This window comes from Alligator sinensis, unplaced genomic scaffold, assembly GCF_000455745.1.
Source record: "Alligator sinensis unplaced genomic scaffold, ASM45574v1 scaffold60_1, whole genome shotgun sequence".
Lineage (NCBI taxonomy): Eukaryota > Metazoa > Chordata > Crocodylia > Alligatoridae > Alligator > Alligator sinensis.
The window spans coordinates 4,767,880-4,775,544 of record NW_005841858.1 but is presented as its reverse complement, the minus strand read 5'-3'; positions in this window follow the sequence as shown (position 1 = coordinate 4,775,544).

The following is a 7,665-nucleotide window of genomic DNA, read 5'->3' as shown; positions in this document are numbered from 1 at the left end:
CTGATCATAACTCTAAAATGCCATGTTGTTAGATTTTAAGGTGTAATGTCTATTTTGGTTTGGAGTTTTGAACACAAATGTCTGATTTATGAAACAGTAAATGCCACCCATGGATTCAAATGAGACAAACATCTGCATTCTCTGCCAGAGTCCAAAACCAAAACATTACAATTGGGTATTCTATAATTTCCATAATTAAATTTAACTGATTGTAAGAAACATGAAGACAAAAGGAAATTGGGAAAAAAACCCTTAATATTAGGGGTGCACTGATAGCGAATTTTGCAGCCAATACTGATAGCTGATTTTTAAGGAGACATATCAGCTAATTTCCGATACTAGCCCGGCAGCTTGGAGAACTGCCTCTAGGTGGTAAGTCTGGTGTGGTGGGAGCCGGGAGGGAAGGGGCATGGGAAGACAGATCAAGGTCCACACGGGGAGGTAGGCATGGGGCTGGGGCTGCCCAGCTGGAGTAGGGCGGGACAGAGTAGCAGCTCATCTGGGGGATGCGAAGGTGGGGGAGGGAGGGGTGGCTCCTGCTGCTGTGCACCACTCATCCAGGAGCTGCTGGTCTGGCAGTTCATCTGACACTTGCCTGCTCATCCAGCAACTCCCGCCGCTTGTCTGGGGGCGGGGGGGCAACGTGCCCCCAGATCAGTGCGGGTGGAGTGGGGGCCAGGGTTGTGCCAAGCTCTTCCCAGCAGTGCTGGGAGGGGACTACGGCAGAGGGGGGGGAGGACTGCAGCCACAAATTTGCTGTAGCTCCTTCCCACCATAGCCTGTCCCATTGGGAAGAGCTTGGCACAGCCCCAGCCCACCCCACACAGATCCAGGGCCACATGCCCCACCATCCTCCCGGACAAGCGGCGGGAGCCACCGGATGAGCAGATGAGCGCCAGACCAGCGGCTTCTGAAGGAGCAGTGTGTGGCGGCAGGAGCTGCTCGCCCCCCCAAACAGCTGCTGCACTGTCCCATGCCCACCCTGTCCCAGCTGGGCAGTCCTTGTCCCAGCCCCTGCCTCAGCCTCACTCCTCCCTTCCTGCAGGGGCCTTGATTTGCCCCTCAAGTGCCCATTCCCACCCCCTCCCATTCCACCACACCAGACTTACCAGCTGGAGGCAGCTCTCCATGCTGCGGGGCTGTGCTTCTCGCCACCTGTGCTGTGCTGCAGCTGTGCCCATGCACCTGCCATTTATTGGCCAAATTATTGGCCTGATATGGCCGATTTCTGATATATTAAATTTTCTTTGTATCGGTGCCAATCCAATAATCGGGCCGATGTATCACTGCACCTCTACTTAATATGCAGCCACGCAGCCTGCAGAACATTTGGAGGAACAATGGCTCAGTATCTTAGAACTGCACTAGGTTTCTGCTGTTTTAATAGTCTGTTACCAGAGGCATGAAATTCCATACAGTGTTGTTTGCTATTAGTGCAGGGGAAGCTGTAATTCTTGATGTGTAAAAAAAAGTGAATAATAGCAAACACTATATTCCACTGAATAATAGGACTACAAATGACAGTAGTGAAAGGAGAAATACATGGTTACTTTGTAATTTCTTTGGACCTACAATCTAGGTGTTTTGTTCTTTTTAAGCAAGTAGATCATGGATTTTAGTTGCTTCCATTACAGGGCTCCTTGTTTTCCATTTAGATCAATGGAAAATATTAGGAAGCGATCAGTAACATGCCATGTGGGTATTCATCTATACAACACTCCAGGCCAGACTGTGCCTGGATCCTGTGCAGATGACAGACTTAAAAGCAGTCCCTTCATCTTATGTTCAGCTCTTGTTGTCTCCTGACACCAAGAGGAGCACATGCCATTCAAAAAAAAGGAGGGGGAAGGAGGAGAGGGATGAAGATATTCAGCTATCAAAAGAAGAGCACTCTGCTACAGAGGGGGAAACACACTGGCTGCAGTCTCCCCTCCCCTCTACCCATATGCCGGAGAAGTCTAAGGTTAGGTACAGACATACAAAAAGCCCAAGATAGAATTGATCCAAGTTACACAGTTTTCTGAAAGCAGCATAGTTTAGATCTGTAGCAAACAGAACACACATTCGCCCAGGGAGGGCACAACTCTTAGACTGGGTTTTGCCACTTTTAAACCAGTCTGTATGTGCTAAGCTTCTGTTCTGTTATGGATATAGACTGGTTTCCAATCACTTATACTGGTAAAAGTGTAATGTCTGTACCTGACCTAAGAGACTGGGATCACTTGGAGGCCCCTTCCAGAGCTCCCCCTGGGATGATGGGACTGTACCAAGCTGGCCTGTGCCTATCATGTGTAACCTAGACCTTTGTCAACAACAGGGATCCTGCTTTTATCTGTTTAAAAATCACAAATTGTCTGATTTAAACCCTCCCCCTACACAAATTCTGATTAAAACCCCTAAAATCTGTGATTAAAATGAAATGCCACTATATATATATATATATATATATAGTTTTAAAGCAATTTGGAAGCCTACTAGTGCTCAAGCACTATAATAAAATAAATTCTAAGTACCTATACATTTTGGTATTTGATTTGGGGGGTTTTTATCATGAACAACCCAGATTTCCCCCTGCCTGCTTTGCTCACGAGGATACATGTCCAGGCCCCTCACTCCCAAGCCACAGCCCTCAGCCATGCCAGTGCCCCTCACTCCTCACCCACAGCCCCCCCACTCCCCAGCAAGAGGGGGCCCCAACTGCTAGGGCTACAGGGCTTGAGCCCAGGGACCTGGGTCCACAGCCCCCTTCAGCAGCACTCAAGCCCTGGCTGTCGCCTGTGGGAGGCAGCAGCTGCCCATGCAGAGCAGTGCGTGGGGCCTGGCTCCCTCTCCCCCACAGGCAGCATGGCCAGAGTGGAGCCCATGGGGGCATAAGGGCAGGTGTGGGCTGTGGACTCAGGCTCCCTGCCTTGCTGCCTTTCCCCTGGGGCCTCCGTGACCCAGTGGGTAGGACCTGGTGCAGCAGGGCAGAGTGGGGGCAGGTGGGGAAGTTCGTTGCCACTGCTGGGATCTTGGCGAGGTGCACCCTGCCTACCTGGCAGCTGTGAGGGGCACAGCTGCATACCACCACCCCACTGTTGCCAGTTAAAAGGGAAAAATCTTTGGGGGTTTTTTCCATTTTCCCATGGGGAATGGAAAACCTGGATCCCTGGTCAACAGAAACTTTCAAAATCTGCCATTTTTTGCATCAGGACACCAGATAGCTGCTGGCCTTGTCAAATGCCAGCACCTGGGATTTTCCACTTCATATCATACATATACTAGTCCAGGCTCCTGTTACCCCAAGTAATGAAGCGCCCCATGAACCATATTTCTGTATAACCAATGGAGAACATGCTGACTTGAAGAATAGCATTCTGAACAAGAAGAGCTTGTTGCCTGAATCCTTCTAGACTAGATGATTAGTAAAACATGGGAAAAAAAAATAAATTTCTCAATTTTTTTTCATTTTTGCACAATATTTTGAGTTAAGAAAATGACACAAAATACAACCTTGCAATAAAAAGAAACAAAATGCTTCTCCTTCCACAATTTTATATTTCTATTAATTTTACAGTGACAGTTTTAGTACTAGCAGATATTATTCATCCCTTCCTTTTTATTGGCAGCATTACATAGCCAGAGAAGGTAGAGGTCACAAATATAAGTGTCTATGGGAAAATGGAAATCCTGAGTTCTCTTACAATGTTGTCTCAAGAGGAAAAATACTATCCCCCCCACACTAGATTCCTCTCTCAGAAATGGCCTTGCCCAGGAATCTCTCCACCCCCCTTTTTCTCAGCGTTTTACTTTACAAATATGTACAAAGAGCAAGGGGAAATGTAGGCGGATGGAGATTCAGAGTTCTCACATAAGTGGGAGAGCAACAAGCTGAAGGGAAAAAAATCCACAAAATAAATCATATTCTCATTTTTTTTCTTTCAGCTACAGTATCTTAGCAGAAAAATTGGTCTGTGGTAGTCATCCCCTCAGTCCCCACAACCACTGAAGCAATACTTTACCTCTGCGATTTTGACAATATAAAGAGCCTCAGAAAAAAAATCAGGCTTTTCTCCATACCTCTGGAACCATTGCCTAGGATAGAAATGTTACATGGCTGCAGTTTGTATGGCTTGTGGGAGGAGAAGCCCCCCCCAGGCTCTTCTCAGGACTTGGAACTGAGCATAAAAAAGAGCTTTACTTTACCTTGAAAAGGAAGATTTCAACAACCTGACTGCATACTGCACAGGCACTTGGCAAGGAAGAAAAGGCCTTACAAAGCTTTAGCAAAAACAAATGGGGAAGGCTGGTTGTTAGTATGGATGGAGAAAGAGAGGTATTCTTCAATGCATATCAACCTTTCCTTCCCCTCCTTGGCAAAGCTCAAAAATGCAAAACAGATGCCCAATAATGGCCAAACAATGGCTTCTCCAGGGGACTGATGTTTACTCAGGTGGAGAAGCTTTGGCTACGATCTGTGTACCCGGGGCCTTGCTGTTCAACAAATCCTATGACATATTATCAAAGATGTTATCATAATCATCCGAATCTAAGATGCCCCTGACTTTAAGATGATCCCCCAATAATTAGATTCTATAAACATTTACAGAATTGTTATACATTTTCCATTCATACACATTAATTATTGAAGGGTCATCTTAAATTCTCCCTGCCACTTCTGCAGTGGAGAGAGCAGCAGTGTGGGCCGTGCAGTAGGGAAGAGGTTAAGTTGGGGAGGCAGTAAAGGGGCAGGCAATGGGGAAAGTGGTAGGGAGCAGGTGGTGGTAGGGAGCAGGTGGAGTGGAGAGCAGTGGGAAGCAGGCAATAGGGAGCCAGGTGGTGGCGGTAGCAGTGGGGAGAGCATGTGAAGGGGGTGAACTAGCTTGTCCCTGGTGCCTGCCACTTCCACCACCTGCCCCCCTGTAGCCTGTCCCCCTCTGCCACCATGGTTCCCCTAACCCCCACTTCGCCCCCTGCAGCCTCTGTCCCCCAACTCCCCCAGCTCTGAGGCCTGGCTGGAGCTGCTACTGCCCAGGCTGGGGCTGTGCTCCAGTCCCCAGCTTGAGGCAGAGGCAGAACCTGCTGGAGCAAGGGTAAGGGGGGGGGTTCGAGGCTGCAGGGGGAAGAGGAGGCTCAGGGTCCGGCTGGGACTGTAGTGGCTGCCTGCCTTCCTCTCCCCTGCTGCCTCATACTTGATTCCAAGACAAGGGGCTTCCTCCCCCCCAGTGTTAAATATGGAAGAAACCTCTTGTCTTGGAATCAAGTAAATATGGTAATTGCCATGAGTGGGATAAGCAGACTAAGGTGACTTGCAGGTTCCAGCTTTGAAGAAGTTGTGAACACAGTCCTGTTAACAAGCTATGGCACAGGTGAGAAGAAGGGAATGATCCCTCTGAATATAAAAGGCAGCTCTTTGGAAGAAGAGCTGGGAAACCCAGGAGGGTGAATATCAGCCAAGGCTCCTTTTTTTGGAATCTGATTTTTCATTTCACAAATTGCTTTTTAAAATTTTAACCTTTTATTCTCTCCCACAGAATGCTTTAAAAACTCAAAGTCTTTTCCGTTCTGAAGAAACAGCCACTACTTGGGGCATAATGACTGCATCAGAAAAAAAAAAGACAGAAGAAGCTTTAGAATTTAAAGCTCTCTGTTCCTTGTTTCATTTTAATCTACCAGATGAGCAAAAACTGCCATTCAAATCGCAAGCATTTCCCAACATTAAAACAGATTACCATACTTCCCAATCTACTACGTGGATTTTGTACTTAATTTGAAAAAGGAATTTGCTAAATGCTGAAAGCAGCTTCCTAGGTTACATAATCTCCTGGTGACATTTATCACGTGTCTTAAGAAGAACTCATGAAATTATCCCACTTCACACATTACCAGTCTATCTATAGTTGAAGTGATTCACGGCTGTTTCCCACGGCAGATTTTTGACAAGCATGAATTTTGTTGAACACAACTTTGATGTAGCAAGGTGCAAACAAACTAAAAAACCCTACTCTATCTAACAGCTTACTCATTTTATAGGAATTTGTATTTAACTAGTACAGGTATTTGTGAAAGAAAATTATTTTCTTTCAAAAAGGCTATTTTTTGTTAGGCCAACAAGTCTGCTTGGCAAAAAGTTTTTACTCCTGCAATGAATCCTGTACAGACACAACCTGAAAGTCAGTAGAGAGCAAAGGCTCTGCCAGGGCAGAGCTCACTGAAGGCTTAGACTCCACAGTAACAAAAAAACAAGAATCCCTTCAATCAATTACAGAAACGTTTAAACTGAAAATGAAGATCAATGCAGAGTCATGTGCACTGGGTTAGAAGGGGGATAACCTCATTTCTACCTGTTTGGTTCTTTTCGTTATCAATTTGTGATTACCTACCCAGATGGCAAGTCAGACAGGTAGGTAAGGAATCCGGGTTTTCTGTTTACCATGGAAAAACATGCATTTTCTCCTTTAAAGGAGAAAAACATAGGAAACAGCATTCCAGCCTGCAAGGGGCTGCTTGGGGCTGTGGGGAGCGGGAGGTGGGCAATCAGGGGCACATGGCTAGCAATACAGCCAAGCAATGTGGTGGAGAGCAACTTGTGGAGAGACTGAGGAGGCAGCAGCTTATGTGGTGCCCAGAGCAGGAGGGAATGTGTGGCCACAGAGCCCAGTTGGGGAGTGGGATGGAGCCACAGGCAGCTACTCCCATTGGGGGGTGGGGGAGGGCTCCTGCCACTGTGCGTATTCATGGCAAGGAATTGAGCCCAGAGGCAACATGTCGTAGGGAAATGGGGGGGGTGCATAGGGAGTTTTGGGTGGGTGGTGAACTGCTGCACCAGAGGCGGGTGGCGAGTGGGTGCTGACCCAGCCTGCGACAGCTCATCAAAACTCCCTATGTGGCCCTCAGGCCCAAATAATTGCCCACCCCTGATGATCTGACATAACTACACACAGGACTGCTATACTGACTGTTTCAGGAAGAAAGCTAACAGTGAAGGACTTGTGTAGACAAAATGGGGAACCTAAATTAAAGCAGTGGGTTTTAAAAAACACTGTTTCAATGTAGGGCTGATTAAACCTCCGTGTTGCACACACACCCCGCTGACTTACCTGCCTCTCCAGCGGGGAGGGGAGGGCAAGCTGCTGGCAGGCGGAGCAGTCCCTGGGCTGCAGGATGGGTTGGTGCTTCCTTCTACGGCAGCTGCGCCCCCCGCCCCCCCAGGTGGCACTCCCCCGCAGGAACCTGGATTAAGTGGTCCTGGGGGAAGCACTGGGCCCCCGCACAGCTCAGGCAGACAAGCTCTGGGTGGGGAGATCAGGCTCACTGCTTTTCTTGGGTGGAGCTGCTTTCCTAGGCTGCTGTAAGGTTGCCTGCAGACCTTCCTGTAGCACCATGAAGCTACATGGAGGCCGGTGCTTTGCTCTGTGGCTGTAGGAGCAGCAAATTAAAACTCCTTGAAGTAATTTTTGTTTGTTGCGCCCCAAATTATTTTAGGTGCATTATGCTGCTGAATTTCCTACAGCGCCTGGAATTAATGTGCAATAGGCCGCTGAGGTGTGCAAATACAAATACCATTAAAGCGGTGCAAAAGCATTTATCCCGCTTTAAAGTGCCGTGCACACATGCCTTGTTTCATTTATGCGTGGCCGAAATTCTCAACAAAAGCCAAGACCACAACAATCTCTCTGCCATAGA